This window comes from Ursus maritimus, unplaced genomic scaffold (genome assembly GCF_017311325.1).
Source record: "Ursus maritimus isolate PB19 unplaced genomic scaffold, ASM1731132v1 scaffold_30, whole genome shotgun sequence".
Classification (NCBI taxonomy): Eukaryota; Metazoa; Chordata; class Mammalia; order Carnivora; family Ursidae; genus Ursus; species Ursus maritimus.
Window position 1 is genome coordinate 2,926,331 of NW_024425564.1, and position 17,420 is coordinate 2,943,750.

Consider the following 17,420-nt stretch of genomic DNA (forward strand, 5'->3'; position numbering starts at 1 on the left):
GTAAATCCCATCATGTCATTTCCTTGCTTCAAAGCCTCCAAGGAGTTCCCAAGGCATTTAGATACCAAAACGCTTGATGGGACCTGCCAGGCTTCCTCATCCCAGGGCTGCCAGCCCATCACTAGATCTCTTGGCTGCCTCACCCCAACACACACACACCTGGCAGCCGCCACTGGGTCTCTGAATGCACCAGATTCACGCCGCCCCCCGGCCCCATCAGCTGCCCTCACTGTGTTCACAACGCTAGGATTCTCTGAAATTATCTTCATCTCTCTCTCTCTCTCTCTCTCTCTCTCTTCTTTTAACTTTCTGTCTCCCGCCTGCTAGACCCTAAGTTCCAGGGGGCCAAGTCTCTCTCCCTATTTTGCTCCCTGCCGTAGTCCTTAGCCCCAAGGACTAAAGTCCTCACGCACAGTAGGTGCTGAACGCGTAAGTGCTAAACAAGGGAGAATATTGTAATACTCTATACCTTTAGGTCTTTGTTGAAATTTCGCTTGGTCCATGATGTCTTCCCTAAGCCCCCTGTTTCAAACTGCACCCTCTCCTTATACCCCCACACCTGAAGCCCCTTCCTTGTTTTCTTTGTCCCTAGGGGTTTATCGCCTGGGCTATGGAAATATTTTACCTAGTTGCCTCCTCCAGCAGAATGTCAGGTCTACAAGGGCAAGGGTTTTTATGTCTTGCTCACAGCCCTATCCCTAGCACCTAGAAGGATAATTTCCATATAGTAGTAAAATTTGTCGAATGAATGCCTGTCTCTCTTATCAGATGTGAGCCCAAGGCGGGGAGTCCTGTGTCACATTCACCTGTGCGGTCGGTGGCAGCACCTCGCACAGTCCTGGCATAGCTCCCATGACGAGGATGGGTTTTCTTTTTCCTCCCCGACACCCTCCACCCAACCATCCCCACTGTCCCCAACTTCCGGCTCTCCCCCGCATCAGCCTCTGAGCCCACCCAGCTCCCCAAACAGCACAGGTCTTGGCACAGTGGCTGAGGAGGTGACTGTGTGCTCTAGGTTCCTTGGCAAATACTCGATTTGTCAAGTGAGCCACTGGTGAGGAGGAAGCAAACAGGAGGGCGACGAAGAGCAGGAACAGCAGATGCCCCACAGCCCAGAGCCAGTGGTGGCTTCTAAGGTCCATCGGAACACCCTCCTCGGCTGTGGCTGCCCGGTGCCTCAGGCCCGCAGGGGAGCTAAATTGGTGCGAATGCCCGTTCCTAGGGTTGACTGGAGAGGCCGGCTGCCAACTCCCAGATCAACGGGACAGAGGAACAAGCAATGCGGGGAAAGCGGGAGTTTCCCCAGAAGAGCTGCTGTGTCCTGGACCCTTTTCTGCACTCATCTGGCCGCCGGTAGAAGAGTCTAGTCTGCGCTCGGGCTCTGGCGCTGGCACCATCTGGGTTGAAATCCCAGCTCCGCTGCCTACGGGCTGTGTGATCTCGGGCAGACTTCTTAACTTCCGCGAGTCCCCGCTTCACCATCGGCAGCACGGGGGCTAATGCAGTCAACGCAGGGGCCGGCGTCACTTCCCCATTAAATAACAGGTGCTGTTATAGAGTCGGCACCCGATGTATGGAAGCAGTTCTCATTATCTTTAGAATTCCAAGGTCTCTGAGTTCGAGGGATTTGAAAAGATTCTTTCATGGAATCCGCTTGTATATTACTGTTAATAAATAGTATTATGAATATTTTGTTACTCAGATGAGGTGACTGAGGCCCAGAGAAGTTGCCACACCTCCCCAAAGTCACAAAGCTTCAAGTAGCAGAAAGTGAGGTTCTAGTTTTCATCTTTCCACTCTTTCCCCCCAGAGGCCTTCAATTAGAAATTTTTTGAGAGAGTGCATGAAAGGGGGGAGGGGGGTGGGGGGTCAGGGAGAAGGAGAAAGAGAATCTTTTCTTTTTTAAAAAAGATTTTTCTTCATTTATTTGACAGAGAGCAAGAGCAGGGGAGTGGCAGAGGGAGAGGGAGAGTGCTCAGCAGGGAGCCCGATGTGGGACTCGATCCTAGGATGCTGGGATCATGACCTATGCCAAAGGTAGTCACTTAACCGACTGAGCCACCCTGGTGTCCGAGAAAGAGAAATGTAAGCGGGCTCCACGCTCAGGGCAGAGCCCCCACGGTGGGGCTCTATCCCAGGACCTGAGGTCATGACCTGAGCCAAAATCAAGGGTCCAGTGTTTAACTGACTGAACCACCCAGGCGCCCCTCGATTGGAATTTCAATAACTCCCCCTCCTGAGAAAGTTCCTGTGTGCCTGGAGGCATCTCCGCAGGCCAGCACAGGACTTACAAGCCCAGGACGCAGACCTGTGGGTGGGTTGTGGCGCTGACAACCCATGACGTGACTGAGCCTGGGCGGTGGGAACACCCGGTAAGACCGAGGGCAGAGCAGCGGGACATTTTCACAGAGGCTGGTAGGTCAAGCTAGGTAATGCTGCGGGAGCAGAGAACCCAGGAATCACAGAGGCTCAACACAACACACGTGGACTTCTTGCTCCCGCAAAGTCGGCTGTGAATCAGGACACTCTCGGGGTAGCCATCCTTCATGTGGTGACTTAGAGATCCGGGCACCCCCAGCCACCACCTCATCTGACCACCTGGACATGGCAAGGGAATTGGAGAACTCCAGGCTTTTCTGGGTGCTTCATGGAGGGGGAAATCAACTCTCATCCCAAATTGGTTTGGATTTTGGATCACCCGCGTACCACGATGATAGGAAAAGGTTTATTACTCGAACACAGGAACCTTCTGGGACAGCAGGGCAGGTACAAGGAGGTGTGAGCAGCAAGGATGAAGGGGTGTGTGGCTTTGGCTTTTACTGTGGCTAGGCTAGGCGCTGGGGCCAGAGTGAGGGTTCCCCAGGGCAGGCTGGGGTTGGGTGGTCTGCACTGCCCACCAGTGCTAAGGGAGGGGGCGTATGTCTTATCGGCTTGCTTATGTGTGGCGCAGAAGGGGCGTGGGGGCTTCAAAGCTGTCACCGGCCAGTCATCAAAAACAGAGTCTTGCTTTTTATTGTGTCACACTTGGGCTTCTCTGCTTTGGCCCAGAAGTTACACCTGTCATTCATTGGCTAGAAGTATTCACACAGCCCGAGCTACCTGTAACGAAAGCAATCCCTCTGGTACCAAGGATGAAGAAAATGAAAGGGGACTTGAATTCATAGCATTGTCTCTTGCCTTGTGTTGGGAAAAAAAAGAAGGAGGAGGAGGAGGAGGAGGGGAACGAGAAAGAGAAGGAGAAGGAGAAGAAAGGAAACTATGGGTGGCAGGGGAGAGACCTCACCTTAGAAATAAGGCTTCTGAGGGAGACGACGAGAGACCACGTCTGGGCAGAGAAAAGGCTGATCAGATGGGAGGAAAAAGATTTGGTTAAATGAAGGTGGCCGGGAGCTTCTGCCTTCTCAGCATTAAGATTATTCCTCTAAAACGTCCATGCGAGGAGCATATTAATATTTGCACGTTCAGATGCAGAAAAACAATGCCTCTGATTTTGCCTCTTAACTCCTGTAAGGCAACAAAGAAACAAACGAGAGGGAGGCCGGAGAGGAGGGGAGGAAGGGGGGGAGGGGGAGGAGGGGGAGGAGAGCACCCGATGGCCGTGCAGGAAGATAGAAGGCCGTGGGCGCAAGGACAGCCTCACCCAGCAGAGCCCTTCTGCAGCCTCCCCCACCAGCAGGTGCGGGAGAAATCATCCACCTTGCTTCAGCAGGGTTTTGTTTCCTTAGCCAGAAACTTGTATCCGAATAGATGGTTTGGATTTGGGAATGATCTTCACGTCTACCCAGAGGGAAATGGTTGAGCAAGATATGGTCCGCATAATACAATAAAATTAGGCAGTCATTAACGTTTTAAAGAAGAGTTCGGTGACATGAGGGAAATGATCAAGATATAATAATATAGGAAAAAGCAAGTCCTGATTTCTGTGTGAGGCAAAGGATCTCTGAGCTACACTGTCCTTATGTCAAATGATAGGGGGCGAGCGGGTCCGGGGCAGGGTGGCTTCCAGGACAAACTGAACTTGGGGGCAAGGTAGGGTCGCAGGGTTCCAGTCTGACCCAGGCGAGTGGGTCCACACATCAGAGCTGAGGCCAGGCATCTTCATCAGGATCTGCCAGGAATGGGCGTGGGGTTCCGAGTTGGTGCCCTGTCAGCTGTGGAGACACCGGGTAAAACCGGCAGCCACCGCCGTTAGAATATTCCCGGGAGGCTGACCCCATCCCCGCACGTGACCCAGGCGAAGCCAATCAGAAAGTTACACTACAACGATTGGTTCAAGGGTTGAACACACGGACGAAGCCAATCCAGTCAGAAACAATCTTAGGTGGTTTGCGGAGGAAGTGTGGCACAGAGCCGTTTCCTTTCTCTGGAAGGCATGGTGTGCATAGGCGAGGTGGATTTGTGATTGAGAGCCTGCCCTAGGGAGCAAGACAGCCTGGGTTCAAGTCCCACCCCGATCCCTTACTCTGAACTCCTGAGAAGGGTATTCAACACCCTATTCGTAAAACAGGTTTAATTATTTACTTTTTAATGATCATTAGACCCAACATGGGGCTTGAACTCATGATCTTAAGATGAAGAGTCACATACTCTTCTGACTGAGCCAGCCAGACGCCCCCCCCCCATTTGTAAAATAGGGATAATTATAGGACCTACTCTAAACTTGTAACAATAAAATGAGTTAATACAGATAAGAAAGCACTTTGCACCGTGTGTGGAGCATAAGCGCTCAGGAAATCCTGGCTGTTACTGTTAGGTGACACCTGGAACTTTTGTGGCTACTGAGAAGGAATCCATCCTCAGGGCCATAGAGTTGCTGGATTCAGCCAGACCTGAGGCCCGTCTGCCACTGAACTTCTAGTTCTGACCACCCAGGAATTTCCTGATCATCTAGACCAGTTTGGGCTGTTCTGGATTCTTGCAGTGGAAAGACTCCTCATTGATACCCCCATGGTGTGACCTTGGGAGTCATGTAGCTCTCCGAGCCTCAGTTTCTTTACCCATAAAACAGACCTGATAAAATCTGAGAGACTGGAGACCTCAGTACACCAGGTCTTTCCCACCATAGGCATGAACATTCTGGCACTTACACTTCTCACACATTCTCATCAACATTCTCTCAATGATCCACCCTTGGGCTCCCCTTGGAAAGCATTTCAATATTCGCTTCTAGTCCTTCCTACCACATACTCGTCCATGGACACCCCAACATACACTCTCCAGCCATATTCCTCATCCCCGCCCTTCCCATACAGCCCTCCACGCTCTCCCAGCACCCAGCCTCTTCACTCACCTACCCCTACCCCATTCCCTTCCTGCAGTTCTGCCCCAAGATCACCATACCTCCAGATAGGGCTGAACTTTCCTGCCCCTGGACTGGAATAATCCCTACCAGGTTCCCTTTCCCAGGAAGCGCAGACAGAGGCCAGAGTCAGGAAGTGACTTTAATGTCTCAGGAGCTGGATTGTGAGCAAGATGGGGGCTCTTCAGGCCTCTGGCCCCAACGGCAGGAGAGGTGCCAGCAACCAGCCCGTGTCCTCCTCTAAATCAAATGGCACCGGCGGGGGCAGACTGGGTCCTTGGATATGCAACTCAAGCCGCTTTGGCAGGGGCAGATGATGTTGATGGCTCCCTTGGTCTGTGGGAAGTGCAAACAAGAGCGGAGTCACCAAGGTGCAGGGAAGAAGGGGGTTTAGACTTCTCGGGGAGCAGGGGCACAGCACAAGTGAAGGGGTGAGCAGGCCTGGGGGCTGTCAGCTCTACAGCAGATAGCTTTCTGACCTTAGGCAGGTTAATGAGCTTCTTGGTCTCAGTTTCCTCATCTGTCAAATGGGGATAGTAATGGTAACCTGCCCCACAGGGCGACTGTGAGGACTAAATAAAATAGAGCAAGGGCCCATAAAGAAAAGACCCTCCGGCCACCCCAGCTGTAGAGTCAGGGGCCTGGCTGCTTCCCCACAGCATTGGCAGCTCCCCAGACAGGGACATGGAGGCCAGGCCCATTCTTCTAGAAAGGTTTGGGCCCAAGGCCAGATAAGAAATGTGAGCAGTAGGGGCGCCTGGGTGGCACAGCGGTTAAGCGTCTGCCTTCGGCTCAGGGCGTGATCCCGGCGTTCCGGGATCGAGTCCCACATCGGGCTCCTCTGCTATGAGCCTGCTTCTTCCTCTCCCACTCCCCTTGCTTGTGTTCCCTCTCTCGCTGGCTGTCTCTATCTCTGTCAAATAAATAAATAAAATCTTAAAAAAAAAAAAAGAAATGTGAGCAGTAATAGCATATAGTCTGCGTTCTGCATTTCTGCCCGCTCATAACCACGCTCGGATGAGCACCATCGTTGCCAGGACAACCCGGTGAGGTTGTCACTTTAGCCCCATTTTACAGATGAGGAACCTAAGGATCGGAGAGCAGAAGTGACCTGGCTGAGGTCACAAAGACAGGGAGTGGAAAACCCAGGATTTAAACTCAGGTCCAGGGGCGCCTGGTTAAGCATCTGCCTTCCGCTCAGGTCATGATCTCAGGGTCCTGGGATCGAGCCCCACATCAGGCTCCCTGCTCAGCGGGGAGTCTGCTTCTCTCTCTCCCTCTGCCTGCTGCTCCCCCTGCTTGTGCGCGCTCTCTCTTTCTGTCAAATAAATAAATAAAATCTTAAACAAACAAACTCAGGTCCCACTCCCAAGCTGTGGTCCAGCCACCACAGTCCCATAATCCCCTCAACAAATTAGGGAGGTGGGGATCGGTAGGGAAAGTCTCTTCCCGTCTACTTGGCCTCAATGAGTCAGGGTAGAGATATTCACTCAACAAACATTCGTTCACCCTCTACTATGTGCAGATACTAAGTTGGGAGGTAGGGGGTTCAAAGAGGAATGTGCTGCAAGCCTGCCCTGGGAGAGCTCCGGCCAGCGGTGGTGGCAGACAGAACACAAGGCAAACTGGGGAGAAATCCATGCTGTGCAGTGGCGCGGGGGGTATGAGCTCACGGGAGCTCCAAGGAGGGAAGGTTTCTCCCAGGAGGTGGCTGGGCAGAGGCAGCCATGTGGGCTTCTGTAACCTCCCCCACCCTTCGCAGCAGAGCCGTCCCAGCCCAGAGCCTCACCTGGAACAAGCACAGCATGGCCATTCTGGCCTTGGGGGCACAGAAGGCACCAGCACGGTCCAGGTCCATTAGGCAACAGTCACTGGCACACTCAGAGTGGTGGGAGCACTCAGCCCCCTTCACCTGCGGGGACAGCTCTTGCGTCACCAGCTCTCTGGCTACGTGGGAAGGGGAGGGAGGATGCGTGGCATTGCCAAGGCCCCAGGGGTCCAGGAAGAGAAGCCAGGAGATGGTGACCACCAGGTGACACCCCTGCACCCGCCCCAGCAGCGCTCAGAGGAGCAGGAGAGGAACGGGGGTTAGTACTTCCCCTCTGCCTCTCCTTCCCTGTGTCCCCTTCTACCTGTGCTAGGGGAATAAATATTCCCAAATCACACTCTGGGGGTGGGGGGGAGGGAAAGACAGGGAGGGAGAGGAAGATGGGGAAGGGAAGGAACAGTGATGGTGCTCAGGAGAGGGGGAAGTGGGGATTAGGACAGGTTGGTAAGGCGTGGCTGGGGGGTCAGGTCTGAGATAGCCCGGGGTGGGCACTGGCTCAGGGGAGGGAGAGCATGGTGCTGGTCATAAGACCACTTTCTTTCACCTCCAGGGCCACCAGGGATGTGAAACAGGGCTTTGAAGCCCTTTGGGGGGACACATTAAGCTTCCAGCCCTGGGAATAAGTCCCCATTTTGGGGTGATACCCACACCCACCCCCTACTTCGCTCTCCAAACCCAACTGGTGCCTCCTGGCTGGTCTATGATGCCAGGGCCACCACCCCTGACTGCAGTGGAAGGTTCGAAATGCTCTTTTGGCTCACCTTTAGGAACTTCTTTTTAAAGGGCAGGAACTCACCCCAGCAAGGGAGCAGGACCCCCACAAGCAGCACAAAGGCTGTGGCCATGGGCCTAGGCGCTGAGTTTCGAGGCTCTGCTGGGGCTCCAGGGGCCCCAGCAATAAACCCCTTGCCTGGCACGTGACCCGGAGCCCCAGGGGCCCGCCCTGGGCTGGGGGTGGAGGGTGAAGAAGTTAATGGTCACAGGCTGCTCAGGAGCGGAGGCAGACGGAAGCCTTTTCCAGCACGGTGGAGGACTCTCCCAGGCCCTGGGAAGCAATGAAAGAAGCAAAAGAGCTCCCGTGACACCCTGATTCAAGCCTTGGACAGTCTAGATTGTCCATTTCAGGGGCCCTAGGGGTCTTCATAGGCATTACTTTCAAATTGAAAAGAAACACCTGTGAAAGAAAATTTTGTTTTGAAAAATTATGCAAAGTCAGTATACAGAAATGAAATGAGCTTCCTTCTTAACAGTCTGACTCTTTCTTTCTCTCTCTCTATCCTTGGTGCCCCCCAATTGTCCCTCACCCCTTATCTTTTGGAGGAGCCAGCGCTGACTTCTGGTGCTTCTCACGCCCTCTCCAGGTCCAGTCTTGTCATTGGTAAGAATCAGGATGTAAGACAAGATGGCCTCCAAGACCTAGGACTTGTCTGGTCTTGATGAGTCGATTAATTGTCTAAGAATTTGTCTGTAAATTGTATGAAAGTCAGGGTGTGGGGACAAAATGCAGGGGAGGAGAGAGTAAGACTCGGAAGGAAAAGGGGGTAAGGGACAGTGGAATGTAGAAATCAGTGGAATTATGGGGGAGGCAGGCCTTCCTCAGGATGTCCCTCTCCATGAAACTCCCACCTCACCTCACCCTTGCCCACTTCTGCTTTAAAAAATTTGCTCTTGGGGTGCCTGGGTGGCTCACTGGGTTGGGTGTCCAACTCTTGATATTGGCTCAGGTCGTGATTTCAGGGTCATGAGATTGAGCCTCCCAACAGGCTTCGTGCTCAGCAGGGAGTCTTGACATTCTCTCTCTTCCTCTCCTTCTGCCCCTCCCCCTGCTTGCTCTCTCTCTCTCTCTCCTTCTCTCTAAAATAAATAAATAAATAAATCTTTTTAAAAAATCTGCTCTTGAGATGTGAGAACAGACTTAATTGTGCCCCCTCCCAAATTCATATGTTGAAGCCATACCCCTCAGTGTGATGATATATGTGGAGATGGGGACTTTGGGAGGTAATTCGATTTAGATGAGGTCATGAGGGTTCTCTCCTGAGGGGTTTAGTGCCCTCATATGAAGAGACACGAGAGTGGCTCCTGGCTGGTTCACTTGGTAGAGCATGCTACCCTTGATCTCAGGGTCCTGAGTTCGAGCCCCACATTGGGCGTAGAAATTTCTTTTAAAAAAAGAGAGAGACACCAAAGAGCTTGCTGTCTCTTTCTATCTGCCATATGGGGACACAGCACAAAATGCAGCCATCTGCAAGCCAAGAAGAGGGTTCTCACCAGAACCTGACCATGCTGACACCCTGATTTAGGGGGTTCCAGTTTTCAGAATTGTGAGAAATACATCTCTGTCATTTAAGCTACTTAGTCTATTTTGTTATGGCAGCCGGGCTGACGAATATAGGGGTCTTCAGGCTTTTCTCTAAGAATAACAGCCTCCACTGTACTCAGAGGGCTTTGGATCCATCATCCCATTTAGCTGTCCCTGCATTAGTCAGGTAATTAGTATAGCTGTCGCAGCAGAGAGCTCCTGAAATGTCAATGGTTTTGCACAATAATGTCTTATTTACCACTCATGTAAAATCTGATATAGGACAGAAGACTTCTTCCGTCTTGTAGCTACACCATTTGGAAGACTGGCCTCCAGGGTCATCCTGGAAGGTGGAAGAGAGAGATGGAGGAAGTACATGGATACTTCAATGCCTCAGCCAGGAGTGACACATGCCTCTTCCACTCATAGACCTTTGGCCAGAACTAGTCACATGACCTCAGCCTTCTGCAGGAGAAGCTGGGAAATTCAAGGAAATCCCAGAGTATTCAGTGTATTCTATCATTTCTGCTGCATAACTCTTATCCCCATTTTGCAGATGAGGAACCCAAAAGTTCAAGGCACAATAACTTGCCCAAATAACACAATTAAGTCACAGAGCCAGATATAAACCCAGGGCATTCTAGCTATTGAGCCCAAGCTCTTACCACTGTCCCACAATGTGGTGGGTGGCCAGAAGGCTTTGTTCCCAGGAAAGGGATTCCTGTCAGCACTGTGTCCTCTCCCTCCGGGAGTCGAGGTCTACAGCTGTCTTCAGACCATGGTCTGCTGCTTTGGGCAGCTACTTATCCATCCATGAAGCTCACCATCACTCCCAGCCCCACTGTGAACTAGAGGGGATCCCCAGGCATTCATAATTCTTTGTACAGAGTTCCCTCCTTCCCTGAGGTATTTGGACATGCCCTTGTGAATGTTAGATAACTGGAAAATACTGTTAACTGCTCAGAAAAGAGCAGATTTGGAGGCAAGAGGCCAGCTGCTGTGTGTCAGGATTGGCAAGCTGGGATTCTTGATCTGTGGTCCAAGGGCCCCTGGGAAGTTCACTGAAGACCCTGAGGGGTTGGTGAAGCTCCTGAAATTCTATGTGCATGGCTTAAAAGATTTTTAAGACAGGGGGCTGCAGTTTTCCTCAGAAATGACTTAAGTCTGGTTTAGAACCTTCATTTTAAGGTGAGGAAACAGAGGCCCAGAGAAGGAAGGATTTCCACAAGTGATGCAGCAAAGCCAGGCCTAGACCCTGGGCTCCTGACTCCAAGTCCTGCACCCTTTCTCCTGTACTAACGGCTTGTCTCCCCACTCTGGCAGGTGCTGGTCACAGGCACAAGTCCAGGACACCTCTGCAGTGTGGAGGGGGTGGGAGCCAGATCACCAGGGTGTCCAGGGCCAGGGGTGTGGGAGTGGTCACTGAGCCACCTGACCTGTGAGTGTGGCCACAGCCCTGCCCACTGGCCAGGGCCTAAACATGGCCGCCCCAGTCTTGTACAAGGAGAATGGGAGTCAGTCCAGGGCAGGGGGATACCTCACTTGGGAACCTCTGTGATCTCCCCGCACCCCCTATTCTCTGTCCATTCACCTTCCCCCCTCTGTCATTCTCCAGTGTCTTTCTTCTTTCCTACACCTTTCTGGTGGTTTCCATGACAATGTTCTCACTGGTCTACAGCAAAATGATAAAAATGAGGGTAATGTAAGTTGTTTTTGTTAAAGATAAATTTAAAGAATGATTCTTTGTTCCGGAATTAGGCCCTTCCTACTTTTTTGGTGTTCAAATGTGTTTTTAATGAAACAACGGCAATAATACAATGGTAGTTTTGTTTGGTTTTCCCTGTTGTTCCATGGTTGTTATATACATGTTGTTAATACGCAAATTCTTTCAGTCCCCAAAGTTTTTTAGAAGTTTTAAGATTTTATTTATTTATTTTATTTATTTGAGAGAGTGAGAATCTGAAGCAGCCTCCAGGCTGAGCACAGAGCCCGACGTGGGGCTGATCTCACCACCGAGAGATCATGACCTGAGCTGAAACCAAGAGTCGGAAACTCAACTGACTGAGCCACCCAGGCGCTCCAGAAGTTTAATCAGTCTTTGAAAATCCAAAATAAAATTCTGGAGAAAACTGATGTAGTGGAAATTGTCTGTTACTCAATTCATTCTTGAAGGACTAGGATTCAGGCAACCTGAGAATCAAGGCCCTCCAAACAGGGGTCCAGAGTGAGCAAAGATTTAGAGATAAGAATGAGCAGAGCACAGTGAGGACAGGCTGTCTGCTTGTGGAAGGACAGGGTGGAGTGAGGTCAGTCAGTGCTTTGGGAAGCTTGCAGGGCCATGAGGGTAACCCCAGGTGAGGTGGCTCCTAAACGGACAGCTGGGCTGGTGGCGGCAGCGGGAGATGGGGGATTGCTGGCTCCTGACAAATGCAGATGGATTTTGGCTGGCAGAAGCACAGATATCTAGAATATCCCAGGTTGTGACACATGGGGATTGCTCTAGTTCCAGGAAAGGCTCCCCCAGAGGCAGGCGTGAGTCATGGACGTGTTCCTTTGGCAAAGGGACAATGCCAAAGGAAGGGTGCTTAGAAAGTGCCCACTGCCTCCCATTCCCCAAAAGTGTTAAGCTACAATCCACAGACCCATGAATTTCATTTTTTTTTAACTAAAAGAGATGCATTTTGTACTGGTATTCAGACAACCAGTGGATATTGTTAGTATTCCTTCCAATCGGTTGATGTCGGTGTCATGCTGGTGGTTGAATATTTGGATTATCACCACTGCAAATGTGTACTAGTGTGCGTGTGCACATTTATAATGTGTGTATGTGTGTACGCAACTAAAGTTTCACAAAATAATACTTACATTTACTATATGTGATCTGTTCTGAGATTATTCTATTGCATCTTTTAAAAATGTTGGTTAGGGGGCATTTGGGTGGCTCAGTCAGTTTAGCGTCTGACTCTTGGTTTCAGCTCAGGGCTGTGAGATGGTGGCTCCAAGAATCCGCTTGGGATTCTTTCTCTCTCCCTGTCCTTCATCCTCTGCCCCTTCCCTAGCTTGGGCTCTCTCTCTCTAAAATAAATAAATAAAATCTTTAAAAATGTTGGTTAGAATCCACCAAGTTGATTTCACCACTCTACTGAGTCCAGCTGATTTGACTGTAGACATCTCTCGGTCTCCATTTGCCCCTTGATTCATTCGTTCAACAAACACTTCGTGACATCTACTTTGTGTTAGGCACTTCATCATCGGACTTCAGTTGCAGATAACAGACACCACTGTACCTATTCTAAGCAGAAAGGGAAGTAAGACAGAGAACTGGGGGCTTACAAAGTCCCTGAAAGGGCTGGAGAAGTGAGATCCAGGAATGAAATTCCCAAAACACTGCAGGACTGAGCTGCCGGGGAAGCTGCTGCCTCAGTCACCATCAGGAAGGTAGGAGTCAGGAGGCCATCACTGCAACTGTTGGCACCAGGAACACACACCTTAGCTGGGATCTCAGGATCAGGGAGCTGCTGTCAAAATTATTGTCTGTGTCTGCAATATCTGCCCAACCAAAAAAGAGAATGTCTCCCGCACAAATTCCTCTGCTCCACTTACCTCCATGCACACCAGTTCTTAGGCAGTGCACGTGATCAGTGATACCTCAATCACATCTGGAGTCCTGGGTGTGATAGTCGAACGTTTCGCTTTCCAGCCCAGCTATACAGGAAGGCACACCAGGAGGAAGTGGAACAGAAGCTAACCAAACCAATCGACAGCAGCCACCCCTTCCCCCCCCACCCCGCCTGCCCAGGGACAAAATGTCTGGAAATGGTATTTCCTGGTGTGCCTGGTGTGAAGGTAGGTTTCTACTCCCTGTCTGAATACTTTTCCATTTTTACAGCTGCCTGTGGCTTTGAACACCAACCTATGCCTTTTATTTCCATGCTTCTCTTTTATCTACATTTAATATGTTGGGTTTTTTTAAATCATAAATTTGATGGTCAGGGTTCTTCCTCTCCTCTGGCAGTTTGGTGGGGAAGTCCCATGTCCCACAGCCTTCCCCCTTACCAACTGTGCTGTTCTTAGGCACCCATCTTGGTCCACTCTCTGGAAGGTCAGTGGAAGCTGCTTTGTCACTTTCTCCTAGCAACAATCAAGAGAGAAGGCTCCCTCTTCTCTGTGCCATCATCAACCTTGCTCACTGTAATTTGAACTTGCTCCTCCCCTCTAGACTTCCATGGTAATCATAGTTCCTTTCCCTAAAAACAGTTGCCTCACAGATAAAAAAGATGGTATCTGCCACTTGTGGAGACCAAGGCAAGAGATGGTCCTGGGAAAGACAGGTAGATAGATGAGCTCACCTTCCCTTTCTGTGTCCCTTGATGCACCAAAATCACTTTTCCCTCTGATACCCAGGTCTGTGCTCACCTGCCAGCTCCTATTTAAGAGGATACAATAAGAGCACTCAAAGCTCAATAAATGTCTGTCTAATAAGTAAATTATAAAAAAAATCACTAATAGTGTAATCTCATTTACCAAGACAGGGCTATAGGATATACAAATAGGTGTAGCCATGGCAATAGAAACTGCAAAATAAATGGCTTAATATAAGACAGAGGTTTATTTCTCTTTCATGTAACATTCCAAGCATACATAGTCCAGGGCTGAAATGGTAGCTCCAAAGCCTCAGTGGCTCAGGCTGCTCTGACATCTACAGGTATTGTTTTAATCAGCAAGGTCCAAGATTGCTTACCAACCTGTTCCTCTTTCAGGCAGCAGAATGTAGGATGGGAGAAGAGAGGGTCTGAATCCTCCCTTTAAGGACTGTTCCATTCCATTAACCAGTCATAGTCACATGGCCAAACCTAGCTGCAAGGAAAGCTGGGAAATGTAGTATCTATTCTAGGCAGCCATGTGCCCTGCAAAAAATGAGGCATGGTGGCAGTCTAGTAGTCTATGTTCTGTGTGTGTTTGCCAGAGGTATGCTTTCTAATTCCACAAGGTACATTCCCATTCGTGCCCAAGAGCCCTGTCTCTAATCTCCTTAATCATGCAATCTCCACACCACACCCTCTCTGCCTCTTGGACTCACAGTTGACTCCAGCATCCCCCAGAATACAAGCACCCAGTGTAATATGAGAATGTAGAGGCCCTACAGTGACGATTCATTTACCTTTGTCATGTCAGCTCAGACTGACAGGGCTGGGCCAAACCCAGTACCCACATTTATACCCCTTGGAAACAACAAATATTTGCCAGCCATGTGCCCAGAAGATGTCACCAGAGCAGTGTCTGAGTTAACCTTGAGTTAACCTCTGCAGTTAACCTTGATGGTTTCCAGCCTTAGGAAACAGGATTCATTACATAGTGCCTCTTCCCCACCTTCCAATAATGTGACCTGGGGTACCTCCAGCCTCGGGGAATTTCTCCTGAGGTTCCTTCCTGGGGCGAAATCTGAGGAATCCATTCACTCCCTTGGAAGTAGCTGCGGTTCTCACACTTGCTCTGGCCACTTGGACCTTCTGGTGCTCTCTGTAGAACACCAGGAAATGGCAAAAGATGTAATCCAAGTTCATGAACTCCACTCTCTTTCTCTGCCTTCCTTCCCTCTTCTCACTCTATTGTATGTATCTAGGTCACTGCTTCTCAGACAACAATACATAAACTATTTTAAGAAATCACATTTCTGTTTTTATATTATTATTTGTTTGCTCCATTCTCATTCATTTTGAAATCTCTTACTCATCAGCAGATAAGCTGTAGTAAGAGCCAAACATTTAGGAGAAAAATATCTATTCACTTAACTTTTTCCTCCCAATTAAAGAAAGACATGCATCATTTAGTTTTGGCTATGGGGCTCTCTGGCCCAACTCAAGGAAAAGAGGTGTTTTAAGGTGGCAGTGACTGAGAAGCTCTGGGGGGGAGGGTTAAGAGGAGAGGAAGACAGTAGAGAGGAAGGGGGACCTCCCACGCTGGGGTGTTGATTTATCTTTTGACTTAGTGGGGTCAGGTGTCATGGAGGAGGAAAACTCTCTCTCCACTCACTTCTTATTCCTCTCAAAGGAAACCATATCATGTTCCAGGACATTCAAATGGCTATAGTTTTGTGGGCAGGGATCACAGACATTAAGCTCCCACACTTGAGTGTAGTGTTGCGAGATTTTTTGTTCTCATTCTCATTTTGAAAGAAGAGAACTGACCCAGTGACTGGACCCAGGCAACAACCATTCATTGTATTTGTTACCTATCATTGCATAATGAAATACCCCAAAGCTTAGTGGCTTAACACGTCATTTCTTATTTCACAGTCTCTGTGTGTCAGGAATTGAATCACAGTGTAGCTGGGTCCCATGGCTCTGGGTCTGTCACAGGTTGCAGTCAAGGTGTTGGCTGGGGCCATGGTCATCCTCAGGCTTGACCGGGGTGGATCTGCTTCCAAGCTTCCTCAAGTGGTTGTTGGCAGGTTTTGGTTCCTTGCAGGCTGTTAGACTGACAGTCTTAGTTCTTCACAGGCTTTGCCTGAGTCCTGCCCAGGTTCCTTGCCACATAGACCTCTCCAAAGGACAGCTTGTGGCATGGAGGTTGTCTGCACGAGCATGAGCAAATGAAAGGCAAGAAAGAATGGAAGCAAGATGGAAGTCATAGTCTTTTGTAATCTAATCTTAAAAGTAATAGTCTTGGGGCACCTAGGTGGCTCAACTGGTTAAGCATCTGCCTTTGGCTTAGGTCATGATCTCAGGGTCCTGGGATCGGGTCCCACATCAGGCTCCTTGCTCAGCAGGGAGTCTGCTTTTCCCTCTCTCTTTCCTGCTCCCCCTGTTCGTGCTCTCTCTCTCTCTCTCAAATAAATAAATTAAATTTTAAAAAAAGTAACAGTCGCTTCCTTTGCCATCTTCTGTTGGTTAGAAGCAAGTCACTAGGACCAGGTCACATTCAAGGGGGGCAGATTACACAAGGCATAGTTAGAAAGTGGGGGTCATTGGGGTCATTTTAGAAGGCTGTCTACCACACTTGCCTCTATTATTATTGGAGAAGTATAAACGTTATATTTGGTGATAATAAAAGGATTTCTATTTCACAAAAGGTAAATCAATCTCTCTCCTCTCTCTTCGTTGTTTCTTCACTCATAAAACCAACTCTGAAGTTCTTATTGCTTTGGGCTCAGGGAGCAGTTAGTGGTAACATGTGAGTTGAGAGAGAAGCAGAGGCTCTGCTTTAAGTCTTAGGACAAAGCCAGGGACTCCAGTCCCATTTGCTTGAGAACACTGTGCTGGGATCCTGCTGGAAGTCATCTTGTGGGGACAGCTGAAGTTCCCTTGTCTTGTAGTTGGCAGTCCGGCTGGCTGTCATCTACCAGCAAGCCAGCCCCTACCATGGTTCCATCTGAGGGAAACTGATTGTTTTCCCTTTTGGTAAAATTCTCTGCTTTCCTTTCTTCTTCTCACTCTATTGTATGTATCTAGGCCACTGAATCTCAAACAACAATACATAAACTATTTTAAGAAATCACACTTCTGTTTCTCTATTATTATTTGTTTGCTTCTTGCTCATTCATTTTGAAATCTCTTACTCATCGGCAGAGAAGCTGCAACAAGTGCCAAAGGTTTCCCACCCTGGAGGGCTCCTCCCTCTCTTTCCTCTCCTCCGCTCTCCTCTTCAGAGATCCAATGCAAGCCCCTCTCTTCTATGAAGCCTTCTCAGAATCAACTGAAAAGATGGAAATTTCCTTGGAGATGTAATTGCCTGAAGGTAAAAGAAGGTAAGGAAACAAGCTAACCATCTGAAAGGAAGCCTGAGGGAAGAGATATGACGGCAAATACCAGTTATGAAATTTCTCTTCTCCTTGAAAGAGAACCTCTGTAGGCAGAGACAGATGCATCTAGCTGCCAAGCACACAGTAGGTGTTCCGTTAGTCCCTGTGGATCAAATGCCACTTGTGGTGCTTCTCAAATATTCACAGATTCTTGGCCACCCTTCCCTTCAAAAGGTAGAGCCTAGGGATACCT